Below are 24,980 nucleotides of genomic sequence, written 5' to 3' on the forward strand. Positions count from 1 at the left end.
ACTTCAATATTTATATACTGAAATTAGTAATAATCAGGCAGTGTAGAAGTTCCCAGAATCCAGTCAGAGACCCAGTCCTGGTCCCAAAGAGCTAACAGTCCCGCTCAGACAATCCCTGGGAACACAGATCAGATGCAAAATTAGCAACAAGTTACCTACTGTCAATAGCAATATTTTCCTGAGGCGTCATGCAGTTAACTTTACTAGATACATCCCTGGGCCAGGGCTGGAATGTGGCAGCTCTTTGAAGGGGCAAATTTTACCCCCACCAATGCCCACAGCACAGAGGGTCCTGCCTGCCTGCCTGGAAACCCATGCAGCTTCCTGAGAGGAGGCCAGAACCCTTTGCAGGGATGGATATGCCCTCTGAGCCCTGGAGCCCAGGGCTCATCCTGTCATGCTGGTGCTGGAGTTGTGTATTGGAGCAGGGCAGGGCCGGTGGATCCCTGACTGCACAGTTCCACTGGCCTTTCCCCACAGAGGTGGAGAGGGCACAACCAGAGCAAAGCTTCGCACCTGTATGCTCCCCTAGCAGTCTCCTTTTCCCTCAGGCTTTACCTTGATCCTATGCTCCGTCCAGACTGCAGGCATGAAACCATGCCAAGCAGTGGGAACTGTGCAGAGATATTCTCCCCTCCCCCCACAAGTCACATTCCATTCATGGAGGTGTCCACACTCACCAAACCCTTTTGTGCAGAGCTGGGACTCACCCTGGAGACCCCTGCTCCAGCTGCCAGCCCTCCTCCATTTCATCCTTAGACTTTCATTAGCTCCCTCTATGTCTGAGGCCATCTGCAGCAGCCTGGGATTGTTCCAGCTGCACGACGGGGAGCAGGGAGGGCAGCGACTGGACAGTGAGCTCCAGGGAGTTGGTGCCAGACACTCCAGGTCCTTTCATGCCTCTCTCCTTCTAGAGTCAAGGCCAAAGGGCAGGGCAGTCCCTGCAGCTGAAGCGGAGGTCGTTCCATCTCCTATTGTCCTTTCCTGGGGCCAGTGTCAGAGGACAAGCTGCTCAAATAAAGCCTGGTGAACCTGCAGCCAGGAAGGCTGGATACAGCCATCAGTGTCCTTCCAAGTCAGACAGGTTTCATTCCCACGTGACTACCCTCTGCCAGAGATTTCTGACACCCTACAAACTGCTTAATGCTCATGGAGCAGGCTACCCCCACTCACAGACTTCAGGAAGAAGGGGGGGGGGGCAAGCCCGCACTGTAACAGGCTCCTGCGCCCCAATGGACCTGAGAGCAGGCAGGGAGCTGAATGCAGTAATGGTTGAAAGCGTTTTGAAAGCCTCAGAAGGAAGACACTAGAGACTCAGGGTATGTCTACACTATGAAATTAGGTCGAATTTATAGAAGTCGGTTTTGTAGAAAGCGTTTTTATACAGTTGATTGTTTGTGTCCCCACACAAATGCTCTAAGTGCAGGTAGTCGGCGGAGTGTGTCCACAGTACCGAGGCAACCGTCGACTTCCGGAGCATTGCACTGTGGGTAGCTATCCCACAGTTCCCGCAGTCTCCGCTGTCCATTTGAATTCTGGGTAGAAATCCCAGTGCCTGATGGGGCTAAAACATTGTCATGGGTGGTTCTGGGTACATATCGTCAGGCCCCCCTTCCTTCCCTCCCTCCCTCCCTCCGTGAAAGCAAGGGTAGACAATCGTTTTGCGCCTTTTTTCTTGTTACCCGTGCAGACGCCATACCACGGCAAGCATGGAGCCCGCTCAGCTAACCGTCACCATATGTATGCTGGGTGCTGGCAGACGTGGTACTGCATTACTACACAGCAGCAGTTTATTGCCTTTTGGCAGCAGACAGTGCAGTATGACTGGTAGCGGTCATCGACGTAGTCCTGGGTGCTCTTTTAACTGGGCACCTGGGCAAACATGGGAGTGACTCAGCCAGGTCATTTCCCTTTTAAGTTTCGTCTCATGGCGATTGAGTCCTAACAGCAGTGCACTGTTGTTTAATCTGCAGCTAGCAGAAGACGATGGCCAGTAGTCATACTGCACAGTCTTCTGCCAAGCACCCAGGAGATAACGATGGCTAGTGGTCGTACTGCACAGTCTGCTGCCAGCAAGATGTATAAAGATAGATGAAGTGGCTCAAAACAAGAAATAGACCAGATTTGTTTTGTATTCATTTTCTCCTCCCTCCCTCTGTGAAATCAATGGCCAGCTAAACCCAGTTTTGAGTTCTATCCTTGAGGGGGCCATTCAGTTTCTCGCAAAGCCACCCCCTTTGTTGATTTTAATTCCTGTAAGCCAACCCTGTAAGCCATGTCGTCAGTCGCCCCTCCCTCCGTCAGGGCAACGGAAGACAATTGTTCCGCGCCTTTTTTCTGTGCAGACGCCATACCACAGCAAGCATGGAGCCTGCTCAGATCACTTTGGCAATTAGGAGCATATTAAACACCACACGCATTATCCAGCAGTATATGCAGCACCAGAAGCTGGCAAAGCGAAACTGGGCGAGTAGGCGATGCCAGCGCGGTGACGAGAGTGATGAGGACATGGACACAGACTTCTCTCAAAGCACAGGCCCTGGCAATGTGGGCATCATGGTGCTAATGGGGCAGGCTCATGCGGTGGAACGCCAATTCTGTGCCTGGGAAACAAGCACAGACTGGTGGGTCCACATAGTGTTGCAGGTCTGGGACGATTCCCAGTGGCTGTGAAACTTTCACATGCATAAGGGCACTTTCATGGAACTTTGTGGCTTGCTTTCCCCTGCCCTGAGGCGCAAGAATACCAAGATGAGAGCAGCCCTCACAGTTGAGAAGCGAGTGGCAATAGCCCTGTGGAAGCTTGCAATGCCAGACATCTACCGGTCAGTCAGGAATCAATTTGGAGTGGGCAAATCTACTGTGCGGGCTGCTGTGATGCAAGTAGCCAACGCAATCACTGAGCTGTTGTTATCAAGGGTAGTGACTCTGGGAAATGTGCAGCTCATAGTGGATGGTTTCGCTGCAATGGGATTCCCTAACTGTGGTGGGGCCATAGACGGAACCCATATCCCTATCTTGGCACCGGAGCACCAAGCCGGCGAGTACATAAACCGCAAGGGGTACTTTTCAATAGTGCTGCAAGCACTGGTGGTTCACAAGGGACGTTTCACCAACATCAACGTGGGATGGCCGGGAAAGGTACATGACGCTCGCATCTTCAGGAACTTGGGTCTGTTTCAAAAGCTGCAGGAAGGGACTTTATTCCCAGACCAGAAAATAACCATTGGGGATGTTGAAATGCCTATAGTTATCCTTGGGGACCCAGCCTACCCCTTAATGCCATGGCTCATGAAGCCAAACACAGGCAGCCTGGACAGTAGTCAGGAGCTGTTCAACTACAGGCTGAGCAAGTGCAGAATGGTGGTAGAATGTGCATTTGGACGTTTAAAAGCATGCTGGCGCAGTTTACTGACTCCGTTAGACCTCAGCAAAACCAATATTCCCACTGTTATTACTGCTTGCTGTGCGCTCCACAATATCTGTAAGAGTAAGGGGGAGACATTTATGGCAGGGTGGGAGGTTGAGGCAAATCGCCTGGCTGCTGGTTATGCACAGCCAGACACCAGGGCGGTTAAAAGAGCACAGGAGGGTGCGGTGCGCATCAGAGAAGCTTTGAAAACCAGTTTCATGACTGGCCAGGCTACAGTGTGAAAGTTCTGTTTGTTTCTCCTTGATGAAACCCCCCGCCCCTCGTTCACTCTACTTCCCTGTAAGCTAACCATCCTCCCCTCTTCCCTTAGATCACTGCTTGCAGAGGCAATAAAGTCATTGTTGCTTCACATTCATGCATTCTTTATTCATTCATCACACAAATAGGGGGATAACTACCAAGGTAGCCCAGGAGGGGTGGTGGAGGAGAGAAGCACCAGGCGGGGTGGTGGAGGAGGGAAGGACAAGGCCACACAACAATTTAAAGGTTTAAAACTTTAAAACTTATTGAATGCCAGCCTTCTATTGCTTGGGCAATCCTCTGGGGTGGAGTGGCTGGGTGGCCGGAGGCCCCCCCACCGCGTTCTTGGGCGTCTGCGTGAGGAGGCTATGGAACTTGGGGAGGAGGGCAGTTGGTTACACAGGGACTGTAGTGGCGGTCTGTGCTCCTGCTGCCTTTCCTGCAGCTCAACCATATGCTGGAGAATATTAGTTTGATCCTCCAGCAGCCTCAGCATTGAATCCTGCCTCCTCTCATCATGCTGCCGCCACCTTTCAGCTTCAGCCCTCTCTTCAGCCCGCCACCTCTCCTCCCGGTCATTTTGTGCTTTCCTGCATTCTGACATCGTCTGCCTCCATGCATTTGTCTGTGCTCTGTCAGTGTGGGAGAACAGCATGAGCTCAGAGAACATTTCATCACGGGTGCATTTTTTTCGCCTTCTAATCTTCGCTAGCCTCTGGGAAGGAGAAGATCCTGTGATCCTTGAAACACATGCAGCTGGTGGAGAAAAAAAAAGGGATAGTGGTATTTAAAAAGACACATTTTCTAGTACAATGGCTACACTCTTTCACGGTAAACCTTGCTGTTAACATTACATACACAGCACATGTGCTTTCGTTCCAAGGTCGCATTTTGCCTCCCCGCAGCACATGGCTAGCCCCTCCCCCCCATGGCTAACAGCGGGGAACATTTCTATTCAGCCACAGGCAAACAGCCCAGCAGGAACGGGCACCTCTGAATGTCCCCTTAAGAAAAGCACCCTGTTTCAACCAGGTGACCATGAATGATATCACTCTCCTGAAGATAACAAAGAGATAAAGAACGGATGTTGTTTGAATGCCAGCAAACATACACTGCAATGCTTTGTTCTCCAATGATTCCCGAGTTCGTGCTACTGGCCTGGAGTGGTAAAGTGTCCTACCATGGTTGATGGAATAAGCCTGCCCTCCCCAGAAACCTTTTGCAAAGGCTTTGGGAGTATATCCAGAAGAGCCACGAATGCCAGGGCAAATTAATCATTAAACATGCTTGCTTTTAAACCATGTATAGTATTTTAAAAGGTACACTCACCAGAGGTCCCTTCTCCACCTAGTGGGTCTGGGAGGCAGCCTTGGGTGGGTTTGGGGGGTACTGTCTCCAGGTCCAGGGTGAGAAACAGTTCCTGGCTGTTGGGAAAACCAGTTTCTCCGCTTGCTTGCTGTGAGCTATCTTCCTCGTCCCCAAAACCTGCTTCCGTGTTGCCTCCGTCTCCATTGAAGGAGTTAAACAACACGGCTGGGGTAGTGGTGGCTGAAAACCCTAAAATGGCATGCAGCTCATTATAGAAGCGGCATATTTTGGGCTCTGACCCGGAGTGGCTGTTTGCCTCTCTGGTTTTCTGGTAGGCTTGCCTCCGCTCCTTAAGTTTCACGCGGCACTGCTTCAGGTCCCTGTTATGGCCTCTGTCCTTCATGCCCTGGAGATTTTGACAAATGTTTTGGCATTTTGAAAACTGGAACACAGTTCTGATAGCACGGATTCCTCTCCCCATACAGCGATCAGATCCTGTACCTCCCGTTCAGTCCATGCTGGAGTTCTTTTGCAATTCTGGGACTCCATCATGGTCACCTCTGTTGATGAGCTCTGCATGGTCACCTGCAGCTTGCCACGCTGGCCAAACAGGAAATTGAAATTCAAAAATTCGCGGGCCTTTTCCTGTCTACCTGGCCAGTGCATCTGAGTTGAGAGTGCTGTCCAGAGTGGTCACAATGGAGCACTCTGGGATAGCTCCCGGAGGCCAATACCATCTAATTGTGTCCACAGTACCCCAAATTCGACCCAGCAAGGCCAATTTTGGCGCTAATTCCCTTGTCAGGGGTGGAGTAAGAAAACTGATTTTAAGAGCCCTTTAAGTCGAAAAAAAGGGCTTCGTCGTGTGGACGGGTTCAGGGTTAAATCGATTTAACGCTGCTAAATTCGACCTCAACTCCTAGTGTAGACCAGGGCTTAGTCCCTCTTGTGACTCCAGAATTAACTCCTTTCCAAAGAGAAAAATATAGGGCAGAGAATCCTTACTGGGCCAAGCTCAGCCCTGCTGTAAATGGATGCATCTCTACTGGACTTCATTGGGAGTTGTGGCCCTTATGTTGGGGCTGGATCTGGTTCAATTTTACCTAGGAGGTCTGAGCTAAGTGCTGAGAGTGCCTCTGGTGCCATTAGTGACCTGGCTGGAATGACATCATGGTGACATCACACTTCATAAGACCAGGGGACAGCCATGAGACAGGGCTGGTGTCCAATGAGTGTCACTACAGGCCTGGGGGAACCACTGAGGGAAGTGATGCCACCATTTAGATTTTGTCAATAAAGAAAGGGCTCCATTGGCTCCAGCCTCTGCTTTCCCCAGGAGGTGGCCAGCATGACCCTTGCCCCTTGTGCTTGTGGTGCAAAGAATTTTAGGAGGACAGTGCCTCATCGTGGCTCCCCTCAGTGCCCACTCTAGCTGAGTGTGGCTCCGTTTCAGTTGGTGAACTTGCATTTTCACCAGGCCTACATTTGGTCCAAGGAACACAGAGTCCAAAGGAACATACTATATGAATCCCATATATTACTACTGAGTTGGGTAGAAGCGAACTACAAGATAAACAAAAAATAATAAAGGCAGTGGGCAAAGCCCCAGCACTACAGGGGGAGAGAGAGAGCAATTCCTGCACCATCTATAGAGGAGTGCAAGGATATTACAGACAAGAGGGACTTTAACTACTCAGGCATCTGCTGGGAAACATACAAATAAACAGACTGTCAAGGTGGTCCCTCAGTTATGCAGAGGGCAACTCCATGACCCGGTGGTGAGACATGACCTAATGCACAACTCTGGACACCCAGAAAGGTCAGCAAAACAATTAGCAGATGGGCTAGATTTATTTCGGAGAATGGTTGAAGAATGCTCTCAGTATGTCCTGGTTAAGCAATGCCTCAGGGAGCAGCCTACTAACCCTTGGATGGCGTGAACACCCGGGGGAAGGGATGTGATTAGATCCAACAGCAAATGAAGAGGGCAAACACCAGAAAACTCTGCTGGTGAGCGCTACTGGATTTTGGGAATCATCTCCTCCCTTGAGCCATTTAAAAGCACAAGTACATGTACTGCAGGGCACCATCTTGCCCTGTCCCCCGGGAATGGACTAACGACCTACATGGTCTTGTCCATCTCACTGCCTTTGATTTACATACAGCATGGGCTCCTCCATCAACCTGTCACCGTTTGAGCTAGAAATGCCCATTTTCACATTTTTGCAGTCCTGTTCCCTGGGAGGAGGGGCCTCAAGGCATTCTGTCCTTGAGGCATGGAGAGGAATACAGAAGTGGAGGGGGAGCACTGACAAGACAATGGAAGGAGTAGGGGGACAGGTCCCTTCTCTGAGGACAGAGCAGCTTTAACCTCTTGGAAACTCATTGTATTGGGAAGCTGCCTGTCTACCAGGGATGTTGCTGGAAACAATCCACCCCTGAGAGGCTGGCAGAGGAATGCAGGGACCCCAGGCTGGGAGCTTTTGTGAGGATTCTATTCTACACACAATTCTCTGGGTGGCCCTGGGAGCAGCTCCTCTCCCAGCTCCCAGAGAGGCCCTGTCTCATGCTGCAGCTGAGAAAGGGGAGGCCATGTTCAGTACAATAGAATCCAGCACAATGTGCACGCACCAAAGCTCCCTTTCATGTGCACACACACCACAACTTGACCCTAACAACAAGCAGCAGCAACCTGGGAAACCAACATCTCAAGCCACTCAGTCAGGAACCCTCAGGCAAAGACATTCTGGTCTGCAAGGAACTGGAGCCACATTTAGGAATTTAACTCTTCGCATTCCAGGCTCACTCCAGCCACAGCAGGGTTTTCACTAGGACTCCCCTGTAGTTTAGACTTGGGATGCCCGGAGCATGGAAACCTGGTGACACTAAACACACAAAAAGAAAAGAAGTACTTGTGGCACCTTAGAGACTAACAAATTTATGACAGGTTTCAGAGTAACAGCCGTGTTAGTCTGTATTCGCAAAAAGAAAAGGAGTACTTGTGGCACCTTAGAGACTAACCAATTTATTTGAGCATGAGCTTTCGTGAGCTACAGTGGTCACTTTGGATGGGCTATTACCAGCAGGAGAGTGAGTTTGTGTGTGGGGGAGCGGAGGGTGAGAAAACCTGGATTTGTGCTGGAAATGGCCCACCTTGATTATCATGCACATTGTAGGGAGAGTGGTCACTTTGGATGGGCTATTACCAGCAGGAGAGTGAGTTTGTGGGGAGGAGGGGTGCGGAGGGTGAGAAAACCTGGATTTGTGCTGGAAATGGCCCAACTTGATAATCACTTTAGATAAGCTATTACCAGCAGGACAGTGGGGTGGGAGGAGGTATTGTTTCATGGTCTCTGTGTGTATATAATGTCTTCTGCAGTTTCCACGGTATGCATCCGATGAAGTGATCTGTAGCTCACGAAAGCTCATGCTCAAATAAATTGGTTAGTCTCTAAGGTGCCACAAGTACTCCTTTTCTTTTAACAAATTTATTTGAGCATAAGCTTTCGTGAGCTACAGATCACTTCATCGGATGCTTATGCTTAAATAAATTTGTTAGTCTCTAAGGTGCCACAAGTACTCCTTTTCTTTTTGCAAATACAGACTAACACGGCTGCTACTCTGAAAACTAAACACAGAGTCAGATGAAGAAATGGAGGGAGAAAAGGAATTTGCTGGTCTTGAGGCTCAGGGACTAACTGCACTGCTGGATTGCTGACAGGAGCTGAGCATGCTACTCCTCACAGACCTACTACGCCAGTGCCCCTCAATCCTGACCTGCCATGTCCTGACCTATTCCAGGCCTGTACGCACCACCTCTGCTGAATCTCCTCGGTTCCACCCTTTAGAGCCCACTGCTCTCAGTCCTGGGTCCCCACAGCACACAGACCTGCTAACTCACCTTAGTCTTACTCACAAGCCAGTTACTCCAGGCCTGAGCACTCCCACTCCTGTGCTCGACTAAAACACCCCAGTCGCATCTATAGTGAATGCTATCACTAATGCCCAGGTATGGTGCTTTACCTATGCAGATGAACTGAGGCAGGGGCCAGGTCCAGAGTAGGGGGAGTCTCCCACACCTGCTTGGCTGAGCATAGGAATGGAGCAACTGGACCCTTAGTGGTTTTTATTGTTTCCTGCTGTAAGGAGCCAAAGGTCCATGTGGAGGGAGGGGCCTTCACTGGGCATGAGGACATTATTCCTTTAGGCTTAGCTGCCTCTAAGATTCATCATAAGCAATCCTCCCAATCCCCTCAAAAACCAAACACCCCAGTCTCGCATGAACACTTTGGACCCCCACTGTCCCCAGTGGCAGCTCAGAGACATTGCACTCTCCCAGGCAGGCCCAGAGATTCTCTGTGCCATTTCACTTCCTGATGTTTCTCTGGTTCTAATTATCTCTGAAGAGCCGATGACATAGACATATCATCTCCCTGGTGATTCCTTCCCAGATCAGGTTCTGGCATTTTAAATCTGATTTATGAGATGCAGCCATGGATGTGCTAAGCACCTGCATTTGTCTCTCACCTGTTAACACTCAGTCTGAAAACCTGGGATGCCCCATTCCCTCCTCGAGCTTGTGAAAACCCACGGGGATCCCAAGCAAGCAGGACACTCACAACAGCCAGGGCCACTGCCCCTCCTCCCAGATGTGGGAGCATTTGCAGGGCATCTCCATTGCTTGTAACATTATTTCCTGGTCATTAATCACTGCAGCTCCTTTCAAAAGCAGAACTTTCCCAGCTAACCTGAACCTGCCACAGTGCCTAGCACAGTAGGGTTCTGGACCTTGACTAAGGCTTTTAGGCACTATGGTAATACAAATAACGATAAAGGACGGGTCCAGGGCCAGATGCTGAACAAGAACAAACCCTATGAGTGATCAACAGGAAACGCTAACAAGAACCCTAATGTTCACTAGCCCATTCCACCCAACGAGCAAAAAGGGCTTCACAAACCCAGCTTCCTGGCTCAAGCTTAGTGGCATTGTCAGGGTTCCCTCCCCACTCTGAAATTTAGGGTACAGATGTGGGGACCCACATGAAAGACCCCCTAAGCTTATTTCTACTAGCTTAGGTTAAAACTTCCCCAAGGCACAAATTCTCCCTTGTACCTTGGATTAGGTAAACGCTGCCACCACCAAGTGATTTAACAAAGAATCAGGGAAAGGACCACTTGGAGTCCTATTCCCCCAAAATATCCCCCCAAGCCCTATACCCCCCTTTTCTGGGGAGGCTTGAGAATAAACAAGATGAGCACAGACCAGTCTTGGGTTTTTTAGGACACTAAAAAAACCAATCAGATTCTTAAAAAAAACAGAACTTTATTAGAAAGAAAAAAGGTAAAAGAAGCACCTCTGTGAAATTAGAATGGGAGATAATCTCACAGGGCAATTAGATTCAAAACACAGAGAATTTCCCTCTAGGCAAAACCTTAAAGTTACAAAAAGAAAAACCAGGAACATACCTTCCTCTCAGTACAGAGAAAATCACAAGCCAAAACAAAACATAATTTAATGCATTTCCTTGCTAAATACTTACTAAGGAGTTGGAGTGCTTGCTTTCTTGTTCTGTCTCCGGCAAAAGCCACATGGAACAGACAAAGCCTCTCCCAGATTTGAAAGTATCTTGTCCCCTTATTGGTCCTTTTGGTCAGGTGCCAGCCAGGTTACTTGAGCTTCTTAACCCTTTACAGGTAAGAGGTTTTTGGGCCTCTGGCCAGGAGGGATTTTATAGTACTGTATACAGACAGGTGGTTACCCTTCCCTTTATTTTTATGACACGCCCCCCAAATCACAGATAGTGCTGGACAGCCAGTTCCACACTGGCTGTGATTTCTTCCTGGAGCTTTAGGAGAAAACAGAGTTAATAAGACACATGTACCTTTAGATATACTACTGACTATATAAAAACTAACAATATTTCCCACATCTCAAGGACGATTTTAACCAGTTGATTTTGGGAAACTTTCACAGGAGAGTGCATCAGCCACTTTGTTAGAAGCTCCCGAAATGTGTTTTATTTCAAAATCAAAATCTTGGAGAGCTAAACTCCACCAAAGAAGTTTTTTGTTATTGTCCTTGACGGTGTGAAGCCACTTCAGCGCAGCATGGTCAGTTTGTAGTTGGAAACGCCGTCCCCAGACATATGGGCATAGCTTTTCCAGCATGTACACAATGGCGTAGCATTCCTTTTCACTGACTGACCAATGGCTTTCCCTCTCAGACAGTTTCTTGCTGAGAAACATGACAGGATGGAATTCTTGATCCGATCCTTCCTGCATTAAAACTGCTCTCACACCACGCTCGGACACATCTGTGGTTACTAGGAACGGTTTGTCAAAGTCTGGGGGCCTTAACACAGGGTCAGACATGAGTGTCGCTTTAAGCTGGTTAAAGGCCTTTTGACACTCTTTAGTCCATTGGACTGCACTTGGCTGTTTCTTTTTGGTTAGGTCTGCAGTGGGGCGGCAATTTGGCTGTAGTGCGGTACAACTGCCTGTAATATCCGGCCAAGCCTAAGAAGGATTGGACCTGTTTCTTTGACTTTGGGACAGGCCACTTTTGGATAGCATCCACTTTGGGGGTTGATAGTTCCTTGATGCACCTGGTGTCCGAGGTAAGTCACTCTGTTTAGGCCTATTTGACACTTCTTAACCTTAACAGTTAGTCCTACCTCCCTGATGCACTTAAAGACTTTTTGTAGATGCTCCAGGTGTTCTGCCCAGGAATCAGAAAAAATGGCCACATCGTCAAGGTAGGCTACTGCATATTTTCCCAATCCTGCTAGGAGACCATGTACAAGTTTTTGGAAGGTGGCGGGTGCATTTCGCAGCCCGTAAGGGAGCACATTAAATTCATACAGCCCTACATGGGTGATGAAGACTGACCTTTCCTTGGCGGATTCATCCAGCGGTACTTGCCAGTACCCCTTGGTTAAGTCTAAGGTAGAGATGAACTGGGCATGTCCCAGTTTCTCCAGTAGTTCATCTGTGCGTGGCATTGGATAGTTGTCTGGGCGAGTTACAGCATTTAGCTTACAGTAGTCCACGCAAAAACATATCTCCCCATCTGGTTTGGGAATTAGAACCACTAGAGATGCCTATGCACTATCAGAGGGGTGGATTACACCCATCTGTAGAGTATCCTGCATCTTCCGTTCTATAGCAGTTTTTGCTTGAGGAGACACCCGTTAAGGTTGGGCTCTAATTGGGCAAGCATTACCTGTGTCAATGGAGTGGTATGCCCGTTTGGTTCGTCCTGGGGTGGCTGAGAACATCAGCGCAAAGCTGGCGCACAGCTCCTGGATCTGCTGTCACTGCATACATCCAAAGATCATGGAGAGGTTCACCTCTTCCGAGCCACCATCACTTTTTCCTTCATAGTAGACACCTTCAGGCCACTCAGCGTCATCTCTCCCTAGGCTGTAAAGTGACAAACCTTTAATTCTCTGGAATAAAAGGGCTTTAGGTTTGAGGTGGAGGATTCTATGAGATAGTTAACAGCTCCCAGGTGCTCTTGGACTGTGAATGGTCCTTCCCATGATGCTTCCATCTTATGGGCCTAGAGTGCATTCAAGACCATGACCTGGTCCCCTACTTTGAAGGAACGCTCTCTGGCATGTTTATCATACCAGGCTTTTTGCTCTTCCTGAGCATCTTTTAGGTTTTCTCTAGCAAGGGCTAAAGAGGTTCGGAGGGTGTTTTCTAGGTTGGTTACAAAGTCCAGAATGTTAGTTCCTGGAGAAGGCGTAAACCCCACACATTGCTGCTTCACCAACTGTAATGGCCCCTTAACCTTGCGGCCATACACAAGTTCAAATGGTGAAAACCCTAAACTGGGATGTGATACAGCTCTGTAGGCAAAGAGCAACTGCTGCAACACTAGGTCCCAATCACTGGACTGCTCATTTATGAATTTACGTATCATGGCCCCCAAAGTTCTATTAAACTTCTCCACCAGGCCATTCGTTTGATGGTGGTAAGGGGTTGCAACCAAGTGATTCACCCCATGAGCTTCCCAAAGGCTTTCCATGGTTCCTGCCAGGAAATTAGTTCCCGAATCTGTCAGGATGTCAGAGGGCCAACCTACCATGGCAAAAATATCTGTTAATGCCTGGCACACACTTTTAGCCCTGGTGTTGCTTAATGCTACCGCTTCCGGCCATCGGATGGCAAAATCCATGAAAATCAGTACGTACTGCTTTCCTCTGGGTGTCTTTTTCGGAAAAGGACCCAGAATATCCACAGCTACTCGCTGAAATGGAACCTCAATTATGGGGAGTGGCTGGAGAGGGGCTTTGACCTGGTCTTGGGGTTTTCCCACTCTTTGGCACACCTCACAAGACCGGACATAGGTAGAAACATCCTTGCCTATTCCCTCCCAGTGGAAGGACTTCCCCAAACAGTCTTTGGTTCTGTTCACCCCAGCATGGCCACTAGGATCATCATGGGCTAAGCTCAAGAGCTTTTCCCAGTACTTAGTTGGAACTACCAACTGTCTCTGAGGAAGCAGATGACAGAACGAGGAGTAATGGTCTCAAGTTGCAGTGGGGGAGGTTTAGATTGGATATTAGGAAAAACTTTTTCACTAAGAGGGTGGTGAAACACTGGAATGCATTACCTAGGGAGGTGGTAGAATCTCCTTCCTTAGAGGTTTTTAAGGTCAGGCTTGACAAAGCCCTGGCTGGGATGATTTAACTGGGATTTGGTCCTGCTTCGAGCAGGGGGTTGGACTAGATGACCTTCTGGGGTCCCTTCCAACCCTTATATTCTATGATTCTATGATTCTATGCCAGTCTTCCTGGTGCCCATCAGAAAGAGTTTCCTAGTATAAAAGTCCTCTTTCTACAACAAACCGGGATTGATTAGAAGACTTGTGAGGCAGTGGGTTGCTCCATGCCGCTGTCCAAGCTCCCTGGAGGCTTTCATCTGCTTCCTGCTCAGCCTGAAACTGTTCCCTTGATGCTGGAGACATCAGGTTCTCACTGGATTGTGGACTTGGGCTTGGTCCCTCTGGAAGCGATGCAGGTGATGGGGCTGTTTCCGTTGACTGTGAACCGCTCTCCGCTGGTGCACTATGTTGGGGTTCAGGCTCTGGCTGAGCCTCTTGCGTAGGTTTAGCTGCTGCCGCCAGGGCAGGCTCAGTGGTGCCCTCTGGTGTTGGGGTTGCAGGCGCTGGATTCAGTGCTGGCACGGGGTCTGGTCCTGGTTGCTCCACCAGTTCTGGGACTGGCTCTGGCTGGGTCTCTGGGACTGGATCCACGACGGCTGTTGTAGACATTGGCCGGGGGGCTGGTTCCATCACCTCCATCTGGGTCTCCGGTAACACAGACAGGGGCCCTGGTAGAAGTTTCCAGAACAGAGCTAGGTGTGATGGCTTGCTTAGTCGGGCTGCGGGTGACCATTCCCACCCTCTTGGCTAGTTTCACATGGTGGGCCAAGTCTTCCTGCAGCAGCATGGGAATGGGGTAATCATCATGGACTGCAAAAGTCCACATTCCTGACCTGCCCTTGTACTGGACAGGCAACTTGGCTGTAGGCAAGTCAAAAGAGTTTGACTTGAAGGGTTGAATCATCACTTGGACCTCTGGGTTGATTAAGTTGGGGTCCACTAAGGATTGGTGGATAACCGACACTTGTGCTCCAGTGTCCCTCCACGCTGTAACCTTCTTCCCGCCCACACTCACAGTTTCCCTTTGCTCTGAGGGTATTTGGGAGGCATCTGGGCCTGAGGAACTTTAGTGTGACCCCGGTGCAATGAACCATAACCTGTTGGGGTTCTTGGGGCAGCTGATCTTTACATGCCCCAGCTCGTTACATTTAAAACATCGTCCAGCTGACTGGTCACTGGGGTGAGGTGGGTTGCTGGAGAATGGTGTGGTGGGACGATAAGGTGTCTGGGGTTTTCCTTGGGATGTAGGTGGGGCCTTGGGTTGCCCCCGGTGATAGGGTTTTGTTTTGGGTTGCCCCTTCTGATATTCGCTCCAACTGCTACTAGTTTTTTTCTTTTGTAACCCTTCTGCCCGTCAGAGTTGGCAGCAACAAGGGCCGGGTTCAATATCTAGGGGATCCATTCCGATAACACAATGCAAACCGGCTCGAGCCCCCACCCAGTGACCTGGGACAAATATATACCACCCCTGCTGGGCGCCTCCAAGAGGCAATACTTCCCCTCTCGCAAGCACATAGTCTGAGTGTAGCAAAAAGCCTTTTAATAACAGAGAGAAACAATGTGGCATTATGGTGGGGACACATCACCAACAGGATTCATAACACAACCCATGAGCAAAAAACCCACCCCAAGCAAATTGGGGCATGCCCCTTTCCCTTTGGTTCTTGAGTCTGGCAACCCCAAATCATCCAAAGTCCCAAAAGTCCAATGACCCAAAAGTCTCTGTCCCTGGTCAGGGCAGCCCCAGAGTTCGAAAGTTTATCTGTGGAACTTTACCTCCCAACCTGGGTGGAGATGGGACGGGGGTAAGAGGCACCTATCATGATCTGAAGCTGACCGTCCCACAGCTCCATAGGCCTCCGCTCCACTCCGCTCTGCCAGCCACCCCACGAACTCCTTCGCTTAGCTCTGCTCAGCTCCGCTCCGCTCCGCGGCCCACAAGCAGCTCCCGCCGTCCCATGAACTGCTCCACCAGCCGGTCCACAAACTGCTCCGCGTCCCACCAGCAGCTCCTGCCGTCCTACGCACTGCTCCACCAGCCTGTCCACAAGGCACTCCAGCCGTCCTGCAAACTGCTCCACAATATATCTTCAGGCTCCCCCGCCACTTAACACAACACTCAGTGATTTCAGCTCTTAGGTGAATTCAGCTTGTAGTAGGGGAGCCTCAGTGCTGGTACACTATTAGCCCAAAGTGAGCTCAGCAGCCTGTAATTAGACTTCTAATAGAATCAAAATTAGCTCTGATATTCCACAGTGGAGAGAGGAGGAAGTGCAATTAGCATGTAAGGCCCTCACCAAGGGACCCATACCACCAAGTATTAATACTTGTCCCCAGCCTCTCTCCATTCACAGAGTTTTAAAACTCATGACCCTTGCCTAGCGAGTGCTACTTAGTTGATGGTGAGTCCCTCCATCATAACAAAAGGCCAAGTACAGTTCCAAGCACAGTTCCCATAATCAGCGTAATAACAATTTATTCTTCCTGCCCCAATAACAGAGACACTGGGGATCCCACAGCAGCCAAAGTGACCATTTGGGCAGCTATGGCCTCATTCTAGGTAGGGTGGGTGTGCCTATGCAAATGAGATCGGCCCCTGAAGTTCTTTTCCTCAACCTGCCACACCTCACCACCAGATGTCAGGGTGGAGCTCATCCTGACACTGCTTACACTTTTCTGCCACCTCCACCCATTTGGCTCCAATCTCCCCTGCCTCAATTACAGTTTTGGGCTTCCCATCTAGGATGTCCCTTTCTATTTCCTCAGGAACACCCTCTAAGAACTGCCCCATTTGCATTAGGAAGGGCAACTCTTCCGGAGATTTAACATTTGCTCCTGATATCCAGGCATCCCAATGTTTCACAGTGTAGTAGGCGTGTTGGGTAAATGACACGTCTGTTTTCCACCTTAGGGCTCTGAACCACCGACAGCCCTTCTTGGGTGTTAGCCCCATTTGAATTCTGGCCTTGTTTTTAAGAAGTTTGTAGCTATTCATGTGTTCCTTAGGCATTTCAGCCACCACCTCTGCTAAGGGTCCACTGAGCTGCGGCCTCAGCTCTACCACGTACTGGTCTGTAGAGATGCTGTACCCAAGGCAGGCCCTTTTGAAATTTTCTAAGAAAGCCTCAGTATCATCGCCTGCCTTGTAGTTGGGGAACTTTCTGGGATGGGAAGCGGTACCTGGAGAAGGATTGTTAGGGTTGTCTGCTATATTCTCCTTAGCCCTTGCCATCTCTAACTCCAGTGCATGCTTCCTCTTTCTTTCTCCTCCATCTCTTTTTCTTTCTCCTCCATAGCTCTCTTGTGGTCAGCTTCCTCTGCCTCCACCCTGGCTTTTTCTGCCTCCATCTCCAAGCGTTCTAATGCTATCTGTCATATTCTTTTTGTTTCTCTTCAGCTTCAGATCTGACTAATTTTCATTTCTGTTGCACATTGCTTTTCGTCATCCTAGCTCCTGCTTGCCTAGGTTACCTCAGAGCTAGAAAGGGGGGGGGGGGGGGGAACTGCTTGTGACTTGTAACCTAACACCTCTGCCTCCAGGCAAAGAGAGAAAAACTCCTCAGGTCTGTGCTTTTGGTTCAAAATGATCTCCGGTTCAAAATGATCCCACCGCTCTGCCACCATGTCAAGGTTCCCTCCCCACCCTGAACTTTAGGGTATAGATGTGGGGACCCGCATGAAAGACCCCCTAAGCTTATTTCTACTAGCTTAGGTTAAAACTTCCCCAAGGCACAAATTTTCCCTTGTACCTTGGATTACCTTGCCACCACCAAGTGATTTAACAAAGAATCAGGGAAAGGAGCACTTGGAGTCCTATTCCCCCAAAATATCCCCCCAAGCCCTACAGGCATGTATTAGCAGAGTTGGGGTTACTCAGCCATGTTGCTGCTAGAAGACAATGCTCATGGGTTACCCTGCTCCAGTCCTGCTCTCCCTAGAAACTGGCTCAAAAATGTGCTGGGTGTGGGGTTTGAGTAGCACCTCATGCTTATCACTCACTGTCACTGCCAATAAACCCAGCATACCTTGGGGCATGAAACAAACACACACACACACACACCTGAATGCAAACACCTTCCTGGGGGGATTAAGACACAACAATTACATTAATACTCAGAACATCACAACAACTGCTTCCCCTACCTCCAAGCCAGGCAAATGAGACAAAGTCCTTCAAAGGCTGGGCCAACTCACTACATGATACCAGAGGTTTGAACTGCGGGCAGCATTTAACATCTAGGGGCTCTGCTCTGAAGTGGCCACTGGACATGCCTGTAGAACAGTCTTTCCCTATCTACATCCTACCATCCAACTAAAGGACTAAGACCCCAATTACTTGTGTCAGGAAGCTCTAGCACCATAGAACTCTGGGTTCACTTCCTGGCTCTGCTACAGATTGGATGCGTGTTCTTGGATAAATCACTTAATCTCACTGTGCCTCAGCTCCCCATCTGTAAAATGGGGATGAAATAAACAGGGAAGGTAAGAAAGTATATTTAGACGGTAAGCTCTTTGGGGCAGGGAGTGTCTCTTGCTACACATTTGTATAGCACCTAGCTCAATGGGGCCCTGATCTGAGTTGGGGCCAAACTGCTGCTGTGTTACATCATTGTATTGCATCAGCATGCAGGAACATGTCCATCTCACACATCTAAATTATACCACTACCCTTACATGGTGATGAACTGAGTCCATTATGATATCCAGAGTTCCCTCTTAGAGGCCTTCTCACTGTTCACATCCAGACAGGCCTGAAGAGGACAAGGTTTGAACAAGGTCAACTGCATCGGCGCCTTGCATTCTAGTCAGGCCTTTGTGTCCCAGCCACAGCATCCATATCTGAAACTGCTTAAAAATGAGGTGAAGGAAAAGTCTGGAATTCTAACCCAGTCTCCTCGCGGTTTGAGTTCTGATTCCAAAGCAGCTGGTTGGGCCTGGTGGGTGATATACAGTCCAGCTATCCGACCCGCCCCCCACCCCAAACACCCTCACTGAGCTGAAACTTCTTCACCAGTGGGCCAAACTCCTGTCTTCCCACAGCCCCCAGAATTGCTTAAGAACATAAATATCTGAAGTAAGGAGATGACGACCCTTCCCAGAGACAGCCATTCTGAGCATGGTACCTGATGGGACCCAAACCCAGCAGCTGTTCTAACAGGTCATTGAAAGACCTTTCCTGTGGTGGTGGAGAGCATCTGCCCCAGGCTCTTAGACTACAGGGCCCTGTTGCTGTTACTGGGAACACAAGTGCTGTGCTCCTCTCTTCATTGGGGGGCCTCCTTGCAGTGCTGATGCCCTTTTCTTACTTAGACTGCATAGCTGGGGCAGGCTCTCCTCCAGCTGGATCCCTTCCAAAGTTCCAGCCCAAGCTCAGGATAGAGGAATAAATAGTACTTGGAGAGGAGTAGGAAGGGATGTGTGGGGATGAGAGCCCCACAGGAAAAGACATAGTGGACAGATGGTACCACAAGGACCCCACCTCTGTAGGTGTCAGAGCCAGAGGCACTACTGGGTCAGGATATCTCTTTAATACAAGTTCAATCACTTCTTTCTCAAAGAGCCTTCCCCACCCACAGCTGGGGCAACTGCCACAGCAAGGGGGCTGCAGGTCTCCCGCAGGCCAAGGCCAATCAGTTGCATGGAGCCCGCTCAGATCACCGCAGCAGTTGAGACCACTCTAAACACCAAGCGGCAGATGGAGAGAACCTGCCATAAAGCACTTTAATGGAGATGGGAAAGGAAGCTGTGCCTAAATCAGAAGGGTCTCCAGACCATGTGATTCCCTTCTGAACTGTGCAGTGCACCCAGAGAGCACAGAGGTAGCTGGGGCCGGCCCCTAAATATCTGCACTGGCCTGGAGGTTCTTTCTGTGTGACTAACACTCTGCAGCTGGACAAGAGAGTGAATTAACATGCTGTTTAAGCCCTCCATCCAAGTTCTGAATAAACAGAGGCAGCCAGGGGTGAATCTCTCCCCTCATGGGGCCTGGTCCTTCTGGTTTGAGGACAGTTCCTCAAGGAACTTCCCAATATGGACCATGAAGGACCAGCAGCTCCTTTGCCTGTCACATAGCCAAAAATCTGCTCCTTCCTCAGCTCACCTGGACCAGCTCTAGTCTTTTCAGCCCTGCAGAGCTCCAAATTGGCCTGCTGGGTACTTACTTAGCTGCCTCTTCATTTATGGTCTTCTGTCACTAAAGCCAGTACTGTAATTGGTGCAAGGAGCTTCAGCTGGTGGGGAGGGCTCTCACAGAGCTGAACGCAGCAGCACCTCAGACATGGGACAGGACTGAACGGACATCTATCCTCCTAAATCTTTATTCCCCGTGGGCACAAGGAAATGCACTGAATACTCCCCCATGTCTGTCAATGAGGCCAGTGCCTCATGTTCAGACAGGCGGTGCCCTTACTCCTGCTCCCAAAAGTTGCAGAATCAGATGAAGTAGCAGAGACTCACTTCACACTCAGCCTGCAGCTGGACAAAGACATGTCCTAGTATGCAGCCTCCTCGGCTTTCAGCAAGCTCCAGCTTCATCCTCCCAGCCAGCAGAAAGAGACCAAAGTCTCCTCAGTCCTGCAGCCCAGCTCTGGGGAGCAGCTTGTTAGGGCATGTCCCCTCTGGTCTCTATCACGCATGTTATTTTGTTTTATGTGATGGATTATTTCACTACCCGATCTCCCTCTTGTTTGCACTGGAGGCTTCTGGAAATCGATCTGCCTTTCAGTGCTGCTTGCTACACCCCACTCCTTCCCTGACTGGGGCTCCTACTGAGATATCACAAGTATCACTTGTACACAAACATACAGAAGCCTCCTGATCAATGAGCATGCAAGCAGATGGGTGCCCTGACCCAGGGATGTGGTCAGGTGGGCACACTGCACCTTGGCCACTCTCACACCAACTGTATGAGGTTCAGGTTTATGCACAGCCAGAGAGGTCATGGGAAATAAGGCTCCAGTATTTTCACACTCCTCGTCCTCCACATCCTGCCTCCTCCCTGGCTAGAATGGAGGCAGTAGGGTGCTGTAGAGACCTTTCATGGGGGGCGGGGGGAAAGAGGAGGAGGCAGAACCATTCCAGAGCCCCTGGGACTAACACAATCTGTTCCTCAGCCTTTCGAAATCTGGCCCCCTGGCTTTTCCAGGTTGAGGGAGGGGCCCCTACAGATCTGTTTGTGCTGTTCCTCCTAATGGGGTGTTGTGTAACACAGGGGGAAGTGACTGCAATAGGGACCCCGGCTGAGAACAGAGCCTTTAATCCTGTGGCCCAGAGGGAATTTGGAAAAAATACCTACATCTGTTGTATTGAATTAGGCTCATGGCTCTGAGGCTGACAGCTGACCCTGGCTGTTCGTGATGCCAAGACAGAGTCCCTGCCAAACAGTGCCAGGGTGAATTACCATGACTGATTGGAGAGCGAAAAGGCAGCCAGGAAGAGCTGGAGAAGGAGCACACTCTGCCCAGCACCCTGGAGAATAGAGAAAGTCAAACCACAGACAACCTCAGAGCAGCCACGGTTAGTGCTTTGCGCTCTGCCATGTCAGACCCAGCTCCATCCCCACCACAGCCAAACGTAAAGAACTCTGACCTCTGTGCAGCCATGCTGGCAGGAGAGAGAAAGGTGAAGAAAAAGTGAGGAACACTAGTTGAAGGGATGGGGATGCACGTGAATAGTGTGGGAGAGGAAAGGAGAGGGAGCAGGTGTTTTGGGCAGCAGTAACCAGTGAGCTGTGAACCCGTGCTATAGGGGCCCCCTTGAAAAAATCACTGTGGAGTATGGGACACAAACAAACAAAGTGAAAATGGTGAAGAGACAGAGATGAAAGTGATAAGAGGGGCTCCCCACCGGGTATACCAAAGAGGAAATTTAGAGAGGGGGGGCTCCTTACCTTTCCAAGCCTATGAGACACATTTCTACACTGCACATCCTGCAGGTCAATGGGGGACGATGTCTGCTGACCCTAACTGCAGCAACCCCTCCCCAGAGGGGGACACAGATGGCAAGGCACTTTTAGAATGATAAACTCTCACCCTTCCATGTGCCTTTCATCCCGAAGGATTGCAAACCACTTTACAAACCATACATACAGGGATTATTCACTCACCACTGAAATACAGCCTCTTCTGGGGTGCGGTGTGGCAGCTGTTTCACAGCACATAGCAACACTACACAAAAGGCAGGTTGTGAAGGCAAACACCATGTCCAGTAGAAACTGCAGGGGGGGACAGAATGAAACTGCCCAAATTTGGCCAAGACTCAGCTTAATACCTAGACACTTTGGAAATGTGCCAAGGATTCCTGAATGACCACAGTCAGGATCTACATTTAGTCACTCATTCAAAAGATAGCACCTCCAGCAGCACACTGGGCATCAGCCTGGGACACTAGGTCAGAGGGGACAGTGCCTGCTATTGTGTTGTCCACACATCTTTCAGCACAGCACCCCTTACCATAGCATTGGGGTATTGGGGTCAGTACTTTCTCAGAGAGGAGAGTGCCCCTTACTGAGTCACCAGCACCACTTCCTGAAGCACCTAGTTGTTTCTTAGCAGTGTTAAACTGGCCCAACCCTGATTAGCATGAGAGATCTGATGGGATCGAAGTACAAGGTGGCCAGTTTTGGCTTTCTTCTTTCTACCTAAGAACACTGGAATTCCTATACCAGCCCAGCCCAAAACTCCTCTAGCCTAATATCCTGTATCTGACAGTGGCCAGTATCAGATGCTTCACAGATTCACAGAGTTTAAGGCCAGAAGGGACCATTAGATGATCAGATCTAACCTCCTGTATAGCATAGGCCACTCATTACATTTCACTCAGACATACCTCTGTTGAGCCCGATGTCTTTAGTCTACGGTATTTCAGTAGAAGGTGAAATAAAATGGCAGAGGAAGTTTCATCCTCCCATCAGAAAGGCTGGCCTATGCTGTGAAGCAGGACAGGTTTTTTTTGGTTGGGGTTTGCGTTGAATCCTATTTAATGTAACTGTAGCTGTTGTCATTATCCATGTAAATGTCACACCTTTTTAATCCTGCTAAGCTCTTGGCCTCAGTGCTGTTAGACTGTGGAACTCATTGCTACAGGCTCATTGTGGAAAAGGGTATTTTCCTTGGATCAGGTTTAAACTTGCTGCCTGTCTAATTTATTGTGCTCTTGCATCACAGACAGGGGCACCTGATTTATCTTCTTTGTACTGTTCACTATTTTGCATACTTCTATCCTATCCCTCTCTTTGTCTCTTCTCTAAATAGCAACAACCTCTCTTCAGATTAAAATCTTTCCAGGCCTGCACCTATTCTTATTACCTATTTTAGAAGCCCCACCCCCTCTATGTTTGCTATAATCCTTATAAGATGACCAGGGTTGAGAATGCACCGCTGAGTCTCAGCAAGGGCAATAATAAGAGAAACACGCAACTGAAAATCGAACCACCAAACTCCTTCCAGCCTGCACACTGTTGCCCCCTGGTTCTGTGAGGAGCTCCTGGGTCCAAAATTACTGTTCCCATTGTAACCTGTCACCTCCCACTAGCTGGTGTTAGCTGTCTGAGCTGGTGTCTCTCCCTCTGTTCTTCAGATTGTCTAAGACCAGATCTGTCAAGGTCAGAGTCCTGGGCCTGTGGACAGCATGGCAGCACCAAGTGATTTACATCTCACTAATATTCCTGGTATGCAGCTCCACTGAAAATCTGTCACTTCTCACTTAAATCACAACTGTTCTCAGCCCAGGAAGAGGACAATTAGAAAGGGCTCAGGAATATCGGGGCCCACTCAGACACACATACTTTGGAAGCCGGGGCACTATCTTCTTCCAAAGCTTGGGGATGCTAAAGTTACTTACAGTAAATGTGCTGGATCAGACAGGTCACACCTTTTGTATTCGAGGAAGCTGTAGCATATGAGGGCAGGAAAGGTTAGACACCAACAGAGTTGGTATACTAGCTGCTTCAGAACAACAGGTCTGTGGTTGGCAGCAGGGCAGAATGGGATCAGGTCCAACTTTGGCTATGGTGAGGAGGCATCCTCTGGGGCCCAGTTCCCTATGCTTGGATCCTTACAATTCCTTGACCTGCAACGCTCAAATGGCCTCTTCTGTGGCTCCAAAATCAAATGCCTTCAGTCCTTACTGTCTTCTAAAATGCTGACACTGTCTCGTGTTGGTGGAATATTTCACCTCCTATGAACCTAATCAGTTGAGCTTTCCTGGCTGATTGGATTAAATTCCTTCTTCCTCCCCAAACTAGTGACCAACCTGTGCCTTGAAGCCTGAGGGATCGTTTTCATCTGGTTAGAATTACTGCGGATACTATTTATTTACATGACATTCTAAATTTTTAAAAATAATTACTAAAGCTATTTTCCTTCAGCAAAATGGGGCAAAATTTTCCACAGGTTAGCTGTATATTGTGCAAAGATAATTTCCTTTTGATGCATTTTAAATTTGTTCAGCTAGAAACAGAGGGGTTTATGTAAAAGGGGACTGTGCTGGAACAGGGTGTACTTCTGCTAGAGTCACTCTTCTCTAGATTGGGGGTAAGAAACCAAGCATGAATGTCTACCAACTCAAGAACTCTATTAAAAGGGAAATAGCCAATAACCAATCCTTCCAAACGAATGAACTACACCATCTCAAGTCAATCACAGGTGGCCCTCTGGTGGTCAAGCTGCTGCAATGGGCGCTTCTCCGTGAGATGTGAAATGATATGGTATGATCCTTTAGGGCAGGGGTGGGCAAACTTTTTGGCCAGAGGGCCACATCTGGGTATGGAAATTGTATGGCAGGCCATGAATGCTCACGAAAATTGGGGCTGGGGTTCAGGGTGGGAGAGGGCTCTAGTTGGGGGTGTGGGCTCCAGGATGGGGCCAGAAATGAGGAGTTCAGAGTGCGAGAGGTGGCTCCGGGCTGGAGTGGGGTGTGTGTGTGAGGGTTCCAGCTGGGGGTGCAGGCTCTGGGGTGGGGCTGGGAATGATGGGTTTGGGGTGCAAGAGGGTGCTCTGGGCTGGGATTGAGGGGTTCAGAGGGCAGGAGGGGAATCAGGGCTGGGGCAAGGGGTTGGGGCATGGGGCAGGGGCACAGGGCAATGGCTCAGGGGTGCGGGCTCCAGGCAGCGCTTACCTCAAGCAGCTCCCAGAAGCAGCAGCAGCATGTCCCCACTCTGGCTCCTACACGGAGGTGGGGCCAGGCGGCTCTGCTGTGTGCTGCCCCGTCCGCAGGTGCTGCCTGTGGTGCGGAGCCCCCGGCTAGCCCTACGCATAGAAGCTGGAGAGGGAACATGCCGCTGCTTCCAGAAGCTGCATGGAGTGGCCCCCGACCCTGCTCCCCAGCTGG

At 49.7% G+C, this 24,980-nt stretch overlaps 1 long non-coding RNA gene across 2 annotated transcripts; it reads right to left on the bottom strand.

The window, feature by feature from the left end:
• Positions 1-3,800: 3,800 nt before the first annotated feature.
• Positions 3,801-24,695, bottom strand: LOC142072560 (uncharacterized). Of its 2 annotated transcripts, XR_012669000.1 has the most exons (5): positions 15,429-24,695; positions 13,837-14,320; positions 12,204-12,403; positions 10,522-10,827; positions 3,801-4,429 (listed from the first exon to the last, which is right to left on the bottom strand). It is a non-coding gene; the product is annotated as an uncharacterized LOC142072560 (long non-coding RNA). The 2 variants fall into 2 exon arrangements; XR_012668999.1 differs by having other exon boundaries at positions 10,522-12,403.
• Between the last annotated feature and the right edge of the window lie 285 nt (positions 24,696-24,980).

This window comes from Caretta caretta, chromosome 6, assembly GCF_965140235.1.
Source record: "Caretta caretta isolate rCarCar2 chromosome 6, rCarCar1.hap1, whole genome shotgun sequence".
NCBI classification, from domain to species: Eukaryota; Metazoa; Chordata; order Testudines; family Cheloniidae; genus Caretta; species Caretta caretta.